We start from the raw sequence: 22,119 nt of genomic DNA on the forward strand, positions 1-22,119 counted from the left end.
TTTAACTGGAAAGTTTTGCCAGAACTGTATGGGAGCGATCACTTCCCAGTTTTATTGGAGTCCATTCTGCACCAAAGTCATGGCCTTTCCGGTGGGTCCTGGATAAGGCGGACTGGCAGATATTCACAAAACTCAGCACCCCTGCTCTTTCAGTTGATGAGATAGGAATCTGTGATGAGGGTGCATCATACTTCACTGATGTCTTGCATTCTGCTGCTCTTCAATTCGTCCCAAAGATCTCTGCTCGGCTTCCTAAACGTCCTGTTCCCTAGTGGAATGCAGATTGTACAGCCGCCATTCGAGAAAAGCGTGCTACTTTTTCCCGTCTTCGACGACATCGTGGGGACGTCCACTGCTTGGAAGCGTTTCGACAAGCGCATGCCTTTGCGCGTCATATCTTAAAGATTGCTGGATGGGATTCTTGGAAGAGTTATGTATTTTCCATCACAGTATGCGCTCCACTTACTGACGTCTTCAAGAGAGTCCGCATAATATCTGGGAAATGCTCTGCACATCCCCCACCTGTTTCATCCCATGATATGGGGACGGTGGGAGACCGAAAGACAGTTGCCTACCTGTTTGCTGAGTACTTTGTAAGTGTCTCCATAAAGGATCCAACTACATTTATGGCACTTCATCTTCGACATTTAGAAGCTGTTTGCGTCAGTTTTGCCTCCCCTGATAAGAGTCTTATGATGTCACCTTTTCTCTGAGCTACATACGACTTTGTCCCAGTGCCAGGATTCATCCCCGGGTTCCGATGACATCCCATATTCCTTTTTGCGCCGATGAAACTTTTACGTTTTACTTGACCTCTATAATTTTATTTGGAATACCGGTGATTTTCCATCTTATTGTGGTGTTGCTGTAATTATTCCCATTCCAAAGCTAACGACCAATGATTGCCCCATTTCTTTAATTTCATGCATTTGTAAGTTACTGGAAAAGATCGTGAATAATGTCAGGCTTATATCGTACTTCGAGAGAGGCAATTACTTGTCTCCTTTCCAATACGGTTTTAGGGAAAATGTGGTCTACGAATGATACTTTATTGTCTCTAGAATCTTATCTACTAATTTGTATTTTGTAATAATAAGAAGAGAGCGGGTAGCAGGACACCATTGTTAATAAATTTAGAAAAAGAAGAGCGACCGTCTAACACAGCAGGAATAGAACGGTCAGAAAGGAAACATGAGATGAAGTTACAGAGTGAAGGATAGAAGCCGTATGAGGGTAGTTTGGAAATCAAAGCTTTGAGCCAGACTCTATCAAGAGCTTTTAATATATATATTAACAGTGGGGTTCCTCAGGGTTCTGTCCCGTCACCTACTCTCTTCTTATTATTCATCAATGACCTTCTAAACCAAGCTTATTGATCCATCCACTCGTACGCTGATGATACTACCCTGCACTTTTCCACGTCTTTTCATAGACGCCCAACACTTCAGGAAGTAAACATTTCACGCACGGGAGCCACAGAACGTCTGACTTGTGATCTTTCTAAAATTTCTCATTGGGGCACAGCAAACTTGGTATTGTTCAATGCCTCAAAAACTCAATTCCTCCATCTATAAACTCGACATAACCTTCCAGACAACTATCCCCCTCTTCTTCAATGGCACTCAACTGTCTCCCTCTTATACACTGAACATCCTCAGTTTGTCCTTTACTTATAATCTGAACTGGAAACTTCACATCTCATCTCTGGCTAAAACAGCTTCTTTGAATTTAGGTGTTCTGAGCCATCCCCGCCAGTTTTTCTCACCCCCCCCCCGCGCTGCTACCTCTGTACAAGATCCTTCTTATCCGTCCATGTATGTAGTATGCTTCACATGTCTGGGGGGTTTCACTCATACCGCTCTTCTAGACATGGTGGAATCAAGAGCTTTTCGTCTCATCAACTCCTCTCCTCTAACTGACTCTCTTCAGTCTCTCTCTCATCGACGCAATGTTGCATCTCTACCTGTCTTCTACAGCTATTTTCATGCTAACTGTTCTTTTGATCTTGCTAACTACATGCCTCCCCTCCTACCGCGGCCTCCCTGCAAAAGACTTTCTTCTTTATCCCACCCCTATTCTATCCACCTCTGTATTGCAAGATTTAGCCACTATTTTGAATCACTTATCCCTTTCTCCCTGCCAGTTTTTGTATTGCCACCTTCCTATGGCATGAATTTCTTCAAGAGAGAGGGTTCAAGACACTTATCCTTCAATTTTTGACTGGCGCCTTGGACCCTTTTATGGGACTGGCATCTCAGTGGGTTTTTTTTTTCAATATAGTGTTCAGCATAGAAGAAGGGATAGTTGTCTGGAAAATTGTGTTGATTAGATTGAGTTGATAGATAAATTAATTGAGTTTTTGAGGCATTTAACAATACCAATAAATTGCTCTGCCACAATCAGAAATTTTAGAAAGATCATAAGTCAGGCGTTCTGTGACTTCCCTGCATGAAATGTTTACTTCCTGAAGGGTTGGTCATCTAGGAAAAGACGTGGAAAAGTGCAGAGTAGTAATATCAGCGTAGGAGGGGATAGGACAAGAAGTTTGGTTTAGAAGATCATTGATGAATAATAGGAAGAGAGTGGGTGACAGGACAGAACCCTAAGAAACACCACTGTTAATAAATTTAGGAAAAGAACAGTGACCGTCTTCCATAGCAGCAAGAGAACGGTCAGAAAGGGAACTTGAGATGAAGTTACGGAGGGGACAGAAGCCGTAGGAGGGTAGTTTGAAAATCAGAAGCTTTTAATATTTCTAAGGCAACAGCAAAAGTTTCACCAAAATCTCTAAAAGAGGATGACCAAGACTCAAATAGAACGTTGTGAAGTGATAGATGTTTAAGAATCTTCAAGCTGAGGATAGATAGGCAGGAAATTAAAGAAATAGGACGGTAGTTTGAGGGATTAGAACGGTCACCCTTTTTTAGGAACAGGCTGAATGTAGATAAACTTCCAGCAAGAGGGAAAGGTAGATGTTGATAGAAAGAGTTAAAATAATGTGACTAGAAAAGGTGCAAGCATGGAGGCACAGGTTCGGAGAACAGTAGGTGGGACCCCATCATGTCCATGAGCCTTCTGGAGGTTTAGGCCAGCGAGGGCATGGAAAACATCATTGTGAAAAGTTTTGATAGGTAGCATGAAGTTGTCAGAGCATTGAGGAAAGAGATGAACAAGTCCTGAATAGTCCAATGTTAAGTTTTTCGCAAAGGTTTGAGCGAAGAGTTCAGCTTTAAAGATAAATATGTCACCTGGTTGGCATCTGGTTGAAGTAAAGAAGGGAAAGAAGAAGCAAAGTTATTGGAGATGTTTTTGACTACGTACCAGACTACGTACGTATATATATATATATATATATATATATATATATATATATATATATATATATATATATATATATATATATATATATATATATATATATATATATATATATATATATATATATATATATATATATATATATATATATATATATATATATATACACATACATACATTGTATACTTGTATATATTGTTATGAGTGGCGCAGTAGTAGAAAGAAAATATAAGTAGAAAGATGAGATAGAGAGAGAAAGAAGAATAACATTGACATAGTATTATTACATTACATTACAAATTTACGTACATTACATTACATTGCAAATTTACCTAGCCATATACCGTATTTATTTTTGTGACTGCACATGAATACTCGTATAAGAAACTATAGTGAGATAAGCTTTGACATTAGATATAAATGAACAGCTGAAATATGCAAAGGTCTGATATAATGTTAAAGAAATTATGATTAACTCTCTGTCAAACTTATTTTGTGTATACGTACATTACTGTGTATGCTTAATCATTCATGTATTCCATTTTAAGTGCTACACATGAAGCTTTCGTGTGGAGCAACTATGATTTGAAACAGCGGTTTAAGGGTGGGGAGTTTGGGGGCTACCTGTTCGTTGCATAAATAATGCATAAATATTTGTGAGCCATGTGTTATATATAGTAATTTCATTCATTGCTAGACCACCTATCACCTCAGTGACTGCAGACTTATATCAACTCCATTCATGTATGCATTTCTATTGGTTGCAATGTTTTTCTTCATATTGTTAAATCACCAATTAATTTACTTCATATTTCCATCAGGAAGAAACTTCGGTACCATATAATTTCAATCTCATATCTGTATCTTGTCCTATCGCTCCAATCCCTCATCAGGATCCCCTCAAAGCGAAGGTGCCTCTGGCGTTTTGCCTCTGCTAGTTTGGGAGACCTGAGGATGTATTTTGCTGATTTTCCTTGGACTGACTACTGCTTCCATGTCAGAGACCCGTCTTTCTGTGCTGAGCGCATAACAGAGGTGATAGTGTCTGGCATAGAGGCGTACTCGTACATTCCTCACTCTTTTTCTCGACTTAAACCTTCTAACCCTTGGTTCAACACAGCTTGTTTTCGTGCTATACATGATAGAGAAGGTACTTAAGCCTTCCATCACCAGAATTTCATGCACTTTATATTTCTGCTCGGAAACATACAAAGTCTGTTCTCCAACTAGCGAAAAACTCCTTCATTAACAGAAAGTGTCAAAATCTTTCAAGATCTAATTCCATCGTGACTTCTGGCATCTAGCCAAAAATATCTCCAATAACTGTTACTTCTTCTTCTCCTTCTTTATTTCAACCAGATGGCACCATTGCTATCACATCTATTTCTAAAACTGACCTTTCTTAAAAACTCTACCTTGGACGATTCTGGGCTTGTTCCTCCCTATCCTCCACCCTTTGACTACTTCACGACACTGGCTAAGGTCAACAAAAATCTAATAAAAAAAATGCCCACTGAAACGCCAGTCCCGTAAAAGGGTCAAAGCAGTGGTCAAAAATTGATGAATAATTGTCTTGAAACCTCCCTCTTGAAGGAATTCAAGTCATAGGAAGGTGGAAATACAGAAGCAGGCAGGGAGTTCCAGAGTTTACCAGAGAAAGGGATGAATGATTGAGAATACTGGTTAACTCTTGCGTTAGAGAGGTGGACAGAATAAGGGTAAGAGAAAGACGAAAGTCTTGTGCAGCGAGGCCACGGGAGGAGGGGAGGCATGCAGTTAGCAAGATCAGAAGAGCAGTTAGCATGAAAATAGCGGTAGAAGACGGCTAGCTATGCAACATTGCGGCGGTGAGAGAGAGGCTGAAGAAAGTCAGTTAGAGGAGAGGAGTTGATGAGACAAAAAGCTTTTGATTCCACCCTGTCTAGAAGAGCAGTATAAGTGGAACCCCACCCAAGCATACTGCATACATGGACGGATAAGGACCTTGTAAAGAGTTAGCAACTGGGGGGGTGAGAAAAACTAACAGAGACGTCTCAGAACACCTAACTTCATAGAAGCTGTTTTAGCTAGAGATGAGATGTGAAGTTTCCAGTTCAGATTATAAGTAAAGGACAGACCGAGGATGTTTAGTGTAGAAGAGGGGGACAGTTGAGTGTCATTGAAGAAGAGGGGATAGTTGTCTGGAAGGATGTGCCGAGTTGATAGATGGAGGAATTGAGTTTTTGAGGCATTGAACAATACCAAGTTTGCTCTGCCCCAATCAGAAATTTTAGAAAGATCACAAGTCAAGCGTTCTATGGCATCCCTGCGTGAAATGTTTACCTCCTGAAGGGTTGGACGTCTATGAAAAGACGTGGAAAAGAGCAGGGTGGTATCATAAGCGTAGGAGTGGATAGGACAAGAAGTTTGGTTTAGAAGTTCATTAATGAATAATAAGAAGAGAGTGGGTGACAGGACAGAACCCTGAAGAACACCACTGTTAATAGATTTGGGAGAAGAACAGTGACTGTCTACCACAGCAGCAATAGAACGGTCAGAAAGGAAACTTGACATGAAGTTAAAGAGAGAAGGATAGAAACCGTAGGAGGGTAGTTTGGAAATCAAAGCTTTGTGCCAGTCTCTATCAAAAGCTTTTGATATGTCCAAGGCAACTGCAAAAGTTTCACCAAAATCTTTAAAAGAGGATGACCAAGACTCAGTAAGGAAAGCCAGAAGCTCACCAGTAGAGCGGCCTTGACGTAACCCATACTGGCGATCAGATAGAAGGTTGTGAAGTGATAGATGTTTAAGAATCTTCCTGTTGAGGATAGATTCAAAAACTTTAGATAGGCAGGAAATTAAAGCAATAGGACGGTAGTTTGAAGGATTTGAACTGTCACCCTTTTTAGGAGCACGTTGAATGTAGGCAAACTTCCAGCAAGAAGGAAAGATAGATGTTGACAGACAGAGCTGAAAGAGTTTGACTAGGCAAGGTGCAAGCACACAGGCACAGTTTCGGAGAACAATAGGATGGACCCCATCAGGTCCATAAGCCTTCAGAGGGTTTAGGCCAGCGAAGGCATGGAAAACATCATTGCGAAGAGTTTTAATAGGTGGCATGAAGTAGTCAGAGGATGTAGGAAAGGAAGGAACAAGCCCTGAATCGTCCAAGGTAGAGTTTTTTTTAGCAAAGGTTTGAGCGAAGAGTTCAGCTTTAGAATTAGATGTGATAGCAGTGGTGCCATCTTGAAATAGGGGAGGGAAAGAAGAAGAAGCAAGGTTATTGGAGATATTTTTGGCTAGATGCCAGAAGTCACGAGGGGAGTTAGATCTTGAAAGGTTTTGACGTTTTCTGTTAATGAAGGAGTTTTTGGCTAGTTGGAGAACAAACAGACTTGGCATGGTTCCAGGCAGAAAAATAAAGTGCATGAGATTCTGGTGATGGAAGGCTTAAGTACCTTTTGTGGGCCACCTCTGACACGGAAGCAGTAGTCATTCCAAGGAAAATCAGCAAAATACCTCCTCAGGTCCCGCCAACTAGCAGAGGCAAAACGCTTGAGACACCTTCGCCTAGGGGGATCCTGATGAGGGACTGGAGCGATAGGACAAGATAAAGATATGAGATTGTGATCGGAGGAGCCCAACGGAGAAGAGAGGGTGACAGCATAAGCAGAAGGATTAGAGGTCAGGAAAAGGTCAAGAATGATGTGCGTATCTCCAAGAAGGTCAGGAATACGAGTAGGGTGTTGCACCAATTGCTCTAGGTCATGGAGGATAGCAAAGTTGTAGGCTAGTTCACCAGGATGGTCAGTGAAGGGAGAGGAATGCCAAAGTTGGTGGTGAACATTGAAGTCTCTAAGAATGGAGATCTCTGCAAAAGGGAAGAGGGTCAGAATGCGCTCCACTTTGGTAGTTAAGTAGTCAAAGAATTTCTTATAGTCCGAGGAGTTAGGTTAGAGGTATACAGCACAGATAAATTTAGTTTGAGAGTGACTCTGTAGCCAGATGGTGGAAAACTCAGAAGATTCAAGAGCGTGGACACGCACACATAAACGCAGCATCCAGCTTTGGATCGAAAATGAGGATCCCCCTAAGCAAAGGTGTCTCTGGCTTTTTGCCTCTGCTAGTTGGGGGGACCTGAGAAGGTATTTTGCTGATTTTCCTTGGAATGACTACTGCTTCCGTGTCAGAGACCCGTCTTTGTGTGCTGAGCGAAAAAGTTGAGGGGGATGTCAAAACACTTAGGGTCGTCGACAGAAAGGCAGTCCTATCTGGGGACATTTATGGTCCCCTCCCCCGATGGGGACTCCTATGCTTATGATACCACCCTGCACTTTTTCACGTCTTTTCATAGACGTCCAACCCTTTAGGAAGTAAACATTTCACGCAGGAAAGCCACAGAACGCTCGACTTCTGATCTTTCTAAAATGTCTTATTAGGGCAGAGCAAACTTGGTATTGTTCAATGCCTCAAAAACTCAATTCGCCCATCTATGAACTCAACATAACCTTCCAGAGAACTATCCCCTCTTCTTCAATGACACTCAACTGTCCCCCTCTCCTACACTGAACATCCTTGGTTTGTCCTTTACTTATAATCTGAACTGGAAACTTCACAACTTCTAGCTAAAACAGCTTATATGAATTTAGGTGTTCCGAGACGTCTCCGCCGGTTTTTCATATGCTTCACATGTCTCATACCGCTCTTCTAGACAGGGTGGAATCAAAAGCTTTTCGTTTCATCAACTCCTCTCCTCTAACTGACTGTCTTCAGCCTCTCTCTCATCGCCACAATGTAGCATCTCTAGCTGATTTCTCCTGCTATTTTCATGCTAACTACTCTTTTGATCTTGTTAACTGCATGCCTCCCCTCCTCCCACGGCCTCGCTGCACAAAACTTTCTTCTTTCTCTCACCCCTATTCTGTCCACCTCTCTAATGCAAGAGTGAACCAGTATTCTTAATCATTCATCCCTTTCTCTGGTAAACTCTGGAACTCTTTGCCTGCTTCTGTATTTCCACCTTCCTATGACTTGAATTCCTTCAAAAGGGAGATTTCAAAACACTTATCCTTCAATTTTTGACTACCGCTTTGAACCCTTTTATGGGACTGGCATTTGTGATTATGGCAGACTACTTGCTCACGTGAAAAGACTGGGATTTTGGGATTTATGGGAGTAGGACGATGAATTGGAGGAGGCCCAAGTAGTCATTTCACGTAAACGTCGCTGGATTGTTAAAGGTAATCATCGTAAATGATTTTACTTCTAGCCTTGTCATATATGTTAATCAGTATTTTATAATTATTGTGTTTTAAATGTATAGCTTTGACATATAAGATATTGCTTCAAAAAGAGCTGGTCATCATTCCTGATGTATATATCTTATTAATAACAAAGTATAAGAGGATAAGGAGTATCTTTGATCGTAATTGTAATTAATACTTTGTTGTGTACTTATGTATATAGTACCTCAATAATCTTATATGCCTGTCACCATCAACAAGATACCATTACTTAAAGAGATGATGAAAACTTCTTCAACTTGAGTAAAAAATATATATGGTTGGTCTGCTGCCTCCTTTTACATTGGGGTATATCGCGACACCCAAAATTTAGTTATCCTTTTCTTTCTTTCTTTCTTTATTTATTTATTTTATTTTTTTACCTATTATTATTATTATTATTATTATTATTATTATTATTATTATTATTATTATTATTATTATTATTATTATTTATTTATTTAATTACTTATTTTTTTTTTCAGATCGGATGAATCCCTTCATTGTTGCGATGAGTGACGATGAATTCACCGATCGTTTCCGCCTCACAAAGACTTCCACCCGTTACCTCATTGAGGAAAACAAGGATGACATATTCAAGAGGTATGTTTCTTAATACTTTATTATTATATAACACAGCTGTAGCTGATATTTTCAAGACTCTTCTTCAAGACTGATGGTAATTAGTGAAAGAAATAAATGCAAACACTGAAGAACTGTGCATGATGTGGGACCCGAAGTGAAAGTACAGTTGTATGAAACAGTTTCCCTAGAAGTGTTTCTCAGTAATTTCCTAATAATGCCCACTGAACTGTGAATTTGGTTAATTTTGGTTAGGGAAGTCCCACTTATAAAATTTTGCTTGAAGAGTCACTGGTGGCTGAACTTACATCGAATTTTGCCTTCAAGCTAAAGTACGTACACTTCATATGAATCTCGGCACAAAAGTGGCCACGCTTTAATATCAATGCATTCCCAAATCTATGTATATCTCCTCTGTGACAGGATGCCCCATCCCACCATACCTGCAGTCTCTTATTGCAATACGATGCATGGCGACTGGCGATCACCAAAAGACTGTAGGTGACTGCCATGACGTATCGCAGACAACAGTCAGTGAATGGCTGAAGACTATGTCAAGAGCAGATGCCAGGAGGAGCAAGCATTACATCTTCCCTCCCTGTGGCAGTGATTTAAAACACTGTTCAAGCATCCTATGACATTTAAGGAATACCAGGTAGTTTTTTTTTATTTATTTATTTATTTATTTATTTTTAAATAGGAGGGACACCGGCCAAGGGCAACAAAAATCCAATAGAAAAAAAAAAAAATACGGTCTCCGAACAGGGTCCAAAGCGATACTCAAAACTTGAAGGATAAGTGTCTTGAAACCTTCCTCTTAAAGAAACTCAAGTCATAGGAGGGTGGAAATAAAGAAGCGGGCCAGAGAAAAGAGAAAGGGATGAATGATAATTGAGAATACTGGTTAATTCTTGCATTAGAGAGTTAGACACAATAGGGGTGAGAAAAATAAAATAAAAAAAAGTCTTGTGCAGCGAGGCCACGGGAGGAGGGGAGGGCATGCAGTAAGGAAGATCAGAAGAGCAGTTAGCATGAAAATAGCGGTAGAAGATAGCTAGAGATGTAGCACTGCGGGGATGAGGAGGAGGCTGAAGATAGTCAGTTATAGGAGAGGAGTTGATGAGCCGAAAAGTTTTTGATTCCACCCTGTCTAAAAGAGCGGTATAAGTGAAACCTCTCCAGAAGCATACTCCATACAATGACGGATAAGGCCATTGAACAGAGTTAGCAGGTGGAGGGGATAAGAAAACTAGCGGAAACGTCTCAGAATGCCTAACTTCATAGAAGCTGTTTTAGCTAGAGATGAGATGTGAAGTTTCCAGTTAGGATTATAAGAAAAGGATAGACCGAGGGTGTTCAATATAGAAGAGGGTGGCAGCTCAGTATCATTAAAGAAGAGGGGATAGCTGTCTAGTTGTTTCGAGGTTTCGTTCGATGTTTCGAGGTTGTATCGAGTTGATAGATGGAGGAATTGAGTCTATGAGACATTGAACAATACCAAGTTTACTCTGTCGCAATCAGAAATTTTAGAGAGATCAGAATTCAGGCGTTCTGTGGTTTCCCTGCATGAATTGTTTTATTTTCTGAAAAGTTGGACATCTATGAAAAGACATGGAAAAGTGCAGGGTAGTACCATCAGTGGAAAGGGCAACAAGTTTGGTTTAGAAGATCTTTGATGAATAATAGGAAGAGAGTGGTTGACAGGACGGAAGCCAGAGGAACACCACTGTTAATAGATTTAGAAGAAAAGTGACCATCTACCACAGCAGCAATAGAACGGTCAAAAATGAAACTTGAGATGAAGTTACAGAGAGAGAAGGACAGAAGTCGTACGAGGGTAGTTTGGAAATCAAAGCTTTATGTCAGAATCTAAAGCTTTTGATATGTCTATGGCAACAGCAAAAGTTTCACCAATATCTCTAAAAGAGGATGACCAAAAGTCAGTAAGGAAAGACAGAAGACAACCAGTAGAGCGGCCTTGACGGAACCCATACTGGCGATCAGATAGAAAATTGTGAAGAGATAGATGTTTAAGAATCTTCCCGTTGATAATAGATTATAGAACTTTAGACATGAAATTAAAGCAATAGGATGGTAGTTTGAGGGAGTAGAAGGGTCACCCTTTTTAGGAACAGGCTGAATGTAGGCAAACTTCCAGCAAGAAGGGAAGGTAGATGTTGACAGAAAGTTAAAAGAGTTTGACTAGGCACGGTGCAAGCACGGAGGCGCAATTTCGGAGAACATTAGGAAGGACCCCATCAGGTCCATAAGCCTTCCGGGGGTTTAGGCCAGCGAGGTCATGGAAAACATTATTACAAAGAATTTTAATAGGTAGTATGAAGTAGTCAGAGGATGGAGGAGAGGGAAGAACAAGCCATGAATCATCCAGAGTAGAGTTTTAGCAAATATTTGAATGAAGAGTTCGGCTTTAGAGATAGATGTGATAGCAGTGGTGCCATCTGGTTGAAATAAAGGAGAGAAAAAAGAAGCAAAGATATTGGAAATGTTTTTTTGGCTAGATGTCAGAAGTCACTCGGGGAGTTAAATCTTGAAAGATTTTTACACCTTTTATTAAAGAAGGACTTTTTGCCTAGTTGGAGAAAAGTCTTGGCATAGTTCCGGGCAGAAATATAAAGTGCATGAGTTTCTGCTGATGGAAGGGTCAAGTACCTTTAGTGGGTCACCTCTCTATCATGTATAGCACGAGAACAGGATGTGTTAAACCAAGGTTTGGAAGGTTTAGGTGGACAAAAAGAGTGAGGAATATACGCCTCCATGCCAGACACTGTCACTGTTATGCGCTCGGCACAAAGATGTGTCCCGGGCACGGAAGCAGCAGTCATTTTAAGGAAAATCAGCAAAATCCCCCTAATTAGTAGAGGCAAAACAGCAGAGGCACCTCCGCTTAGGGAGATTCTGAGGGATTGGAGCGATAGGACAAGATACAGATATGAGATTGTGATCGGAGAGGCGCAACGTAAAAGAGGGGAGTAACAGCATAAGCAGAAGGATTAGAGGTTAGGAAAAGGTCATGAATGTTGGGCGTATCTCCAAGACGGTCAGGAATACAAGTAGGGTGATGCACCATTTGCTTTAGGTAGTGCAGGATAGCAAAGTTGAAGCTAGTTCACCAGGATGGTCAGTGAAAGGAGAGGAAAGCCAAAACTGGTAGTGAACATAGAAGTGTCCAAGAATGGAGACCTCCGCATAAAGGGAAGAGAGTCAGAATGTGCTCCACTTTGGAAGTTAAGTAGTCAAAGAATTTCTTATAGTCAAAGGAGTTAGGTGAGAGGTATACAACACAGATAAATTTAGTTTGAGTGACTCTGTAGTCGTAGACTGATGGTGGAAAACTCTGAAGATTCAAGAGCGTGGGCACGAAAGTAGGTTAAGTCGTTGTGTACATAAATGCAACATCCAACTTTGGATTGAAAATGAGGATAGAGAAAGTAGGAGAAAATAGAGAAGGGATTTTTGTCAGTTGCCTCAGACACCTGTGTTTCAGTGAGAAAAAGAAAATGAGGTTTCATAGAGGAGAGGTGGATATTGTACAGATTGAAAATTAGATCCAAGACCGCGAATGTTAGAGAAGTTAATGAAGAAAAAGTTGAGGGGGTGTCAAGACACTTAAGGTCGATACCATAAGAACAGTCCGACCTGGGGACATTTGTTGTCCCCTCTCCAGATGAGGACTCCGAGGTTGTTGTAGGAGTCGCTATGATAATTTTGAATTTTGAGTGAAAGGTGTGTGTGTTATTAGGTAATTGTAGTTTTGTGTGGAGGAAGAGATTTGTCTTTAGAGGGCAGGCTGTGACTGCCCCCTTGTGCTGTGAGGTCACAGCTGGGTTTAATGATAAGTTCGCAGCACCCCCTGATGCAGTGCTTTAGACCTCACTGGGAGTAATCATCGTTTCGGCAGGTGCCTCCACTTACTTCCGATGACTGCCCCATTGCATCACCGGATTCAGAGGCCCTTGCGGACCCAGCAGCACCAGCAGAAGAGGGTTGGATGATTCCAACAGCACTGTTGGCGGAGGGCTGCGGTCCTTCCAGAGGCCTTGATACTCATGAGAAAAAAAAAAGTTAACATTATTACAGGGAGAGAATAAGTTGGTATTCTGTTAGTGCTGTTTTTATTTATTTATAATATAATAGAATAATATATAGAATAGAATAATATATAGAATAATATAACCAAACCGAAACTAAGTAAATTTACCTTTCTACACCCCCCAAAAAAAATATAGATAAATATTTAAAAAAAAAAGTGCTCTCAGCATTATAAATAATTTCCAGATGAGAAAGGTAAGAAAAGCCATGTTGACACTGGTGAAAGAGTAAAATAATACCTTACTGTGTATCTGCTGGAACTATAAGCCATAACTTCACTCACCTGCAAGACGACTTCACATCTGTTTGGTTACATCACAGTAATTCAATCCTTATAGCTCTCTATCCATCTGCTCTTTCAACCGCATCATGCTAGACTATGCTAACGATAAGTTGATAGGAAAAGTCGATAAACTCCTCTGTGGCTTCAGCAAGACGTTCTTCAGCAACCTTGATTTTCATATGGCTCCGTAGGTCCTTAAACTTTTACAGAGCTCGTCTGAAGTCCTACCCACTCGGCTGACCGCGTTCAAGCATACAGCCACCTCCTCCCAAGCTTTGTTCTTCTTATATGCGGTGATTTTGTTGTCCAGCCTTCCCAGATTCACCGCAGCCCGACTCTCAACCTCCTTCACCAAAGCTAAGGTCTCGGCGTCGGTGAAGCAAGGTCTTAATTTCTTGTTCCATGGGTAGAACATGGTGATGAATGGAGACTGGGCGCTTGACGTTGTATCAAAGTTTGTAAACAATGTAACGCCACTCCCTCGGCGGTAACACAAGGCCTTCTTGTGATTGTCTGCCTTGTGTGTGACGTCGAGTCAGTGACATATCACCCCTGGTAGCCAATGAGCACTCTTAGCCGGGTTAGCGACCACCAAATTCTGCCGCTCACACAAGCAGTCGCTCCCGCCGCCACAAAGTGAGTTGTTCTCCCATGCCTACCTTCAATGGGAATCGTCTTGGCGTACCTGTACGACCATGCCTTGAGGAGGGAGAGGCGCTTTAAAGAGATCGCCTTGACCCCCTGTCATTGAGCGATAATGAGCTTATGCTTAAATATCGCTTTCCTCGACAATGAGCTGCTAGTCATGTTTGAGGAGTTGGAGCCTTTGCTGCAAAGGAGAACTCAACGTAGTCACGCACTGCCTACCCACACCCAGGTTTTGCTGGCTCTTAGGTATATTACCAGACTACTGGTAATATACCTATGTGTATCGGTGTTACATGCTTTAGCACAGGGCTAGATGTTTTGGTAATTGTCTAGAGTCCTTTCCCAGGCCTTATTACTGGTCTATTATTGTACATACTTCTGCATATGTCTTTACATTCACTAAAACGGAAATACAATGTGTATCAAGAGATATATGTGAAATAATGGAAGAGAATAAACATGTAATAAGGACTGTTGACAATTAATTTTTTTTTTTTTTTTGACAACTTGCACAATACCCTACAAGTAACTTTTTTTTTTTCTAGATGAATAAACTGATGTTCAGTATGGGGTAATAACATTTAAGTGTGGCTGACTGTCAAGGATAAAATGCATTACAGGTATGCCATGGTATAAAAAGTTGAAATCCAGTGCTAGGAACATGTCAAGATTAATTCCTAGTGTCAAATTATGTGAGTGCATGATTAATAAGGAGGAATGAGGGTGGGGCAGCCCCTAGCATAATTGACTGTAGGTTAGGTGTGGTTAGTAACCGAATATGGGTCCAAGAGCTGCTAATCTTTCCAAACCTAACCTTAACTTGCAGTCAAGTATCCCTGGGCCTGTCCCTTCCTCACCCATCCCATTATTATTCATGTGCACACATATTTAGACTCTAAGAATGATTTTTTCCATGTTTATAACACTGTCCTCCCGATAATAACTTAATTTGCTATACTGACGGTAAAACATTTTTACAACAGGTGTGATTTGTGTTTGGATGTTGTTGTAGTGATTGCAACAAGTGTTGATTTAGAAGTATCATTCAAATCCTGTTGCTGATTTTTTTTTTTTTTTGTCTATAGCAAAAAGATATATCTTATTATGTGAATAATTAGATAAATAAAATTAAAATCAATGGCTTATAATCAGGTTTTGGGACCATCGCAACCAAGCGTCAACAGGAGCTTGGGGCGTGTGTGCACCGTCTTGAGTGACAAGTCGGTGCAGGAAGTCAGGATGCATCCTACACACCTTGATCAAAAGGAGAACTCCACAACAGTTCTCCAAGATCAAGAATTTCCCAAGGTTATTGGGGCCATTGCTGGTAAGATTTTGTCTTCAAGGTGTCTTATTTCACTGTTGATTTATGAATCACAATTAAGGTATTTCTGAGAAAGTGTTGTGATCAGTTTAGGAGTACAGGCCATGTGTGTTTGCTTCGGTGTGCAAAAACCAGGAACACTGGATCCAAACTGGGCTGCTACTACTACTACTACTTCTACTACTACTACTACTACTACTACTACTACTACTACTACTACTACTACTACTAAATATTGCAGTGTGAAACATGCAACTTTTTGAGCTGCTAAAAGTGGCTCTTGATTTTTATGTTTAATGCCAAAGTGGTTTACAGTATTCAAAAAGTTGGAGCACCTTGATCTAATATTTTCTTTAGTGTGCACAAGCACCTACGTTGCCATCAAAGCCCCTGGTATGGACGAGGCCCTGTACTTCAACCACAAAAGGTATCATTCCCTGAACATCCAACCAACTACTTGCTCCAGATTTCCAGGTATAGTATTATTGCATTTCAAGTTTACTTAACCATGTACTGTATTAATTTTCATGTGACTGCCCATGATTACTGGTATTACATAGTGTGGTAAACCTTGACATTAGATATAAATGAACAGTTGAAATGTGCAAGGTATGATATATTGCTATAAAATGGTGATTCACTCTCTTCCAATTTTTTTGCATATAATTTACTGTACATGTTTAACCTACCCATGTACTCCCTTATAGATGCTACACATGATGCTCTCGTTTGGGGCAACTCTGATCTGAAGCTGCGGTTTGAGGGAGGGGAGTTTGGTGATTATCTACATTAAAAGTGTATAAGAGTGTACATATATTTGTGAGTCATGTGTTAAGATAATAATACCATTCACTGCCAGACCAGACATCATCTCAGGGACTCATGTATGCATTCCTCTTGGTTGCAATATTGTCTTTCTTCACATTCTTATGTTAACTATTATTGATTTGCTTCATATTTCCGTCAGAAGAAAACTCTGGCACCATACCATTTTATAGGTGACTAAATCATAAGAATTTTGAATTGGGAACATAATATTACTGGCGTTAGTGGGTACCTCCTTGAACCATACCTCATGGTACCAGCGAGCAACCCCACAACAGCAACAGAGCAGCGATAAAACAGAGCCCATGGTCAAACGAGGATTGTGGAGCAGACATTCGGGATGCTTAAAAGGCGCTTCTGATAATGAAAATAACATCTGTCCCTCTCCAAAACAGTAACGTGCGGAATAAAACCTGCTACTGAAATCATTAATCAATTTCATTCTTCTAATAAATGTATGACATACTGTATAGATACACTTTTATAATCAAGGAATCCTCTGTTTTAGTAAGAAATCTCACTTTTCACAGGTGTTTGCACTCTTCAGGTGGCATCCTAAAATATAGGCCCATCAAGTGTGCAAGAATAATCAATGCATGCATGCGCCTGCACAACCTCTGCCTCAAGCGGGGTATTTCCGTTCTTGCTGATGTATGTATTTGCCACAAACTTTCAGGTAACAGGAACTATCGATATCAAGGACATTAGATATAGCAGAGTATAGTCATGGTTGTTCCTACACTTATTGTTAGGGTAATTGTTGTTTGATGTGTACCGATATTTAACAGAAACATACATGTGTTTTTACATACAATGGTGTCTTGAAATTCATTACGGTTAGGGGGAGTTTTATGATTGTCATAATGCTAAACATTGAATTACAAGAGGGAAATAAACACATATATGTATACGAATGCCTCACACAATACCCTAACCTTATCTTTGTACTTTAAGACACTGTAGATATCACCGTGTAGTATGACTTATATCTAATTTTCAATATGTAGAACACCATCTCTCCTCTTCTAAACCTCATCTTCTTTTCCTCACTGAAACACAGGTGTCTGAGGCAGCTGACAGTAGCCCCTTTTCTGTTCTCTCTTACTTTCTATATCCCCATTTTCAATCCAAAGCTGGATGTTGCGTTTATGTGCGCAACGGCGTAACCTGCTCTCGTACCCACGCTCTTGAATCTTCCGAGTTTTCCTCCATCTGTCTACGACTACAGAGTCACTTTCAAACTAAACATATCTGTGTTGTATACCTCTAACCTAACTCCTCTAACTATAATAAATTCTTTGACTACTTAACTTCCAAAGTGGAGCACATTCTGACTCTCTACCCTTTTGTGGAGATCTCCATTCTTGGAGACTTCAATGTTCACCACCAGCTTTGGCTTTTCTCTCTCTTCACTGACCATCCTGGTGAACTGGCCTTCAACTTTGCTATCCTCCACGACCTAGAGCAGCTGGTGCAACACCCTACTCGAATTCCTGACCGTCTTGGAGATACGCTCAACATTCTTGACCTTTTCCTGACCTCTAATCAAGCTTACGCTGTCACTCTCTCTTTCCTGCTGGGCTCCTCCGATCACAGTCTCATATCTGTATCTTGTCCTATCGTTCCAATCCCTCCTCAGGATACTCCAAAGCGGAGGTGCCTCTGGCGTTTTGCATCTGTTAGTTGGGGGGCCCTGAAGAGGTATTTTGCTGATTTTCCTTGGAATGACTACTGCTTCCGTGTCAGAGACCCGTCTTTGTGTACCGAGCGCATAACAGAGGTGATAGTGTCTGGCATAGAGGAGTACATTCCTCACTTTTTTTCTTGACCTAAACCTTCCAAACCTTAGTTTAATACAGCTTGTTCTCGTGCTGTACATGATAGAGAGGTGGCCCACAAAAGGTACTTAAGCCTTCCATCACCAGAATCTCATGCACTTTATATTTCTGCCCGGAACCATGACTAGTCTGTTCTCCAACTAGACAAAAACTCCTTCATTACTAGGAAATGTCAAAATCTTTTAAGATCTAACTCCCCTCGTGGCTTCTGGTATCTAGCCAAAAATATCTCTTGTAACTTTGCTTCTTTTTTCCTTCCTTTATTTCAACCAGATATCACCACTGCTATCACATTTTTCTCTAAAGCTGAACTCTTCGCTCAAACCTTTGCTAAAAACTCTACCTTGGACGATTCAGGGCTTGTTTCTCCCTCTTCTCCATCCTCTGACTACTTCATACTACCTATTAAAATTCTTCGCAATTATGTTTTCCATGCCCTCGCTGGCCTAAACCCTCGGAAGGCTTATGGATCTAATGGGGTTCCTCCTATTGTTGTCTGGAACTGTACCTCAATGCTTGCACCTTACCTAGTCAAACTCTTTCAACTCTGTCTGTCAACATCTACCTTTCATTCTTCCTGGAAATTGGCCTACATTCAGCCTGTTCCTAAAAAGGGTGACCGTTCTAATCCCTCAAACTACCGTCCTGTTGCTTTAATTTCCTGCCTATCTAAAGTTTTTTTTTTTTTTAATCTCTTCTCAACAGGAAGATTTTTAAACATCTATCACTTCACAACCTCCTATCTGATCGCCAGGATGGGTTCCGTCAAGGCCGTTCTACTGGTGATCTTCTGGGATTTCTTATTGAGTCTTGGTCCTTCTCTTTTAGAGGTTTCGGTGAAACTTTTGCTGTTGCCTTGAATATATCAAAAGCTTTTGATAGAGTCTGGTATAAAGCTTTGATTTCCAAACTACCCTCCTACGGCTTCTATCCTTCTCTCTGTAACTTCATCTCAAATTTCCTTTCTGACCGTTCTATTGCTGCTGTGGTAGACAGTCACTGTTCTTCTCCTGAATCTATTAACAGCGGTGTTCCTCAGGGTTCTGTTCTGTCACCCACTCTCTCATTCTTCATCAATGACCTCTTACTATTCATCAATGACCTTCTAAACCAAGATTCTTGTCCTGTCCACTCCTACGCTGATGATACCACCCTGCAATTTTCCATGTCTTTTTGTAGACGTTTTCACGCAGGGAGGCCACGAAACGCCTGACTTGTGATCTTTCTAAAATTTCTGATTGGGGCAGAGCAAACTTGGTATTGTTCAATGACTCAAAAACTCAATTCCTCCATCTATCAACGACACAACCTTCCATACAATTATCCCCTCTTCTTCAGTGACGTTCAACTGTTCCCATCTTCTACACCGAACATCCTCGGTCTGTCCTTTACATATAATCTGAACTGGAAACTTCACATCTCTAGCTAAAATAGTTTTTATGAAGTTGGGCGTTCTGAGACGTCTCCGCCAGTTTTTTTGTTTTTTTTTCACTCCCTTCCCCCTCACCCAGCTGCTAATTATGTACAAGGGCCTTATCTGTCCATGTATGGAGTATGCTTCACATGTCTGGGGGGGATTCCACTCATACCGTTCTTGTAGACAGGGTGGAATCAAAACCTTTTCGTCTCATTAAGTTCTCTCCTTTAACTGACTGTCTTCAGCCTCTCTCTCATCGCCGCAATGTTGCATCTCTAGCTATCTTCTTCGTTATTTTCATGCTAACTGTTCTTCTGATCTTGCTAACTGCATGTCTCCCCTCCTCCCACGGCCTAGCTGCACAAGACCTTCCTTCTCTCACCCCTATTCTGTCCACCTCGCTAAATGCAAGAGTTAACCAGTACTCTAAATCATTCATCCCTTTCTCTGGTAAACTCTGGAACTCCCTGCCTGCTTTTTTTATTTCCACCTTCTTATGACTTGAATTCCTTCAAGAGGAAGGTTTCAAGAAACTTATCCTTTAATTTTTGAATACCGGTTTGGAACCTTTTCTGGGACTGGCTTCTCAGTGGGCCCTTTTTTTTTTTTTTCTTGTTGCCCTTGGCCAATATCCCTTCTGCATATAAAATAAAAAGAATGAATCACAGCACAAATAAGTGACAAAATGCTCTGGTATTATAATGTACAAATATAAATATGGTACTCTGTGCATGACTAAAGTAATTGAGATTCACGCATACTAGACATAAGTACTGGAGTATTGGACCCCTTGGCTGGGGTGCCAATACTTAATGCAAAAAAAAAAAAAAAAAAATGTACTCATGAGAATGAACTATCTTGATCAAAAGTAGCAACCCCTGCCATGACGTCTCCGCATCCCTCAGATTCACGCCACTGACTCACAGCCTCAGCGTGCCTTCGGGCGTGTTGGAGAGCAATAACCTACACCAGCATTTCCGCATGGTTGTCATGGATTTTTTTTTTTTTCCAGTGCCTTATAGACATCCGGCTAAAACTTTACCATACAAAGCAGGATCAGAATTATTTAGCAGAAACCATGACTGTTGGCAGCTAATCTAGTATTTTTTTTTATATACCTTAATAACAGTTAAACTGAACACTAAAGTAAACCAAAGCAAAATTACTTCAGTACCAATTTTAAATATAAACAGAAAGAACAACACTCTATCTACATTTACGCAACACCCCTCCCTCTCCCTCCCCGTGACACTTGGACCATGGGTGGTGGTAACATTTTTTTGTAAACAGTATTTTAAGTGTCTGAGAGATGTGTTCCTAAAATGAAAAAAAAAAAGGTCAAAAGCAGCAAGAACAAAAGAGAGAGTTAGTCACTTACAGGAGCTCGGGTGCGCCTTCTGCTGCGGCTTTGCTGGGCAGCTGGTAGTAGTGATGGGATGCTACAAGTGGCAGGCGAGGTGCAGGCAGGGCTACAGGCGGCTGGGCAGCTGCTGGTGGCTGGAGAGAGGCAGACAGGGTTGGAGAGGGCTGCACAGCTGCTGGTGGCTGGGGAGGTGCAGGTAGGGCACCAAGCAGCTGCAAAACTGCTGATGGCTGGGGAGTGCAGGCAGGGCTGCAGGCAGCTGCAAAGCGGCGGTTGGGTGGGTGTTATCTGGATTCGAGAAGCTGAAGTAATAAATAGTAAAATAAATTGTTTGTTAATGTAATATACAAATGCAAGGCATTTAATTACCATTACAATTGATTGTAATGAAGACAGACAATTGAAAAGTAAGCCACATATGATACATCTACATTCAGTGTTTACAGGTATGTACTGGAGAACAAAATTCAATACATGTAAACATGAACAAGAAGCATAGTCATATGAAACATGGATGATTTCACAAATTGCGTCCTCATCCGCTGTTAGCTGTTCAGATGAGTGCCCCATAGCACCACCGAATCCAGAGGCTCCTCCAGACACAGCAACGCCACCAGAAGAGGGTTGGATGGTTCCAACATCATTGCTGGTAGAAAGTTGTGGTCCTTCTAGAGGGCCTGACAATCCTGAAAAAGAAGAAAAAAAAAAAAAAAGGGAAAAAAAGGTGCTTACATTAAGTACTACAGGGAAAGGTAAGTTGGTAATGAGTTTTTTTTTTTTTTTTTTTTTGCTTATTTTCAATAAGCAGTCAACTTACTCAAGCCTATATATATTCCACAGTTTTACTGAATTTATATTCAAGTGCGCAAATATCTAAATTCTGGAAGTTGAGTGGTGGCTTTGTTGCCTTTCTGGCCCCATGAAAGCTGGTGCTCTTCTGAATGTAAAGAAGTTAAATTGTCCTTTTTAAGTTTACTTATTCAATGTGTTACCCTCACTGTCAGGGATTGGTAGTCCTGCATATTCTGTGGGTGACAGCATTCGCAGGACGATCTGCTCCACGTTAGTGTAAATGGTGTTGGTCGCAGGGCCCCCCACCTGCATGGGTGTGAAAGATGTAGATATTAGCTAATGAGAAGCTCCCATATTA

The sequence above is a fragment of the Scylla paramamosain genome, chromosome 44 (assembly GCF_035594125.1).
Source record: "Scylla paramamosain isolate STU-SP2022 chromosome 44, ASM3559412v1, whole genome shotgun sequence".
NCBI classification, from domain to species: Eukaryota; Metazoa; Arthropoda; class Malacostraca; order Decapoda; family Portunidae; genus Scylla; species Scylla paramamosain.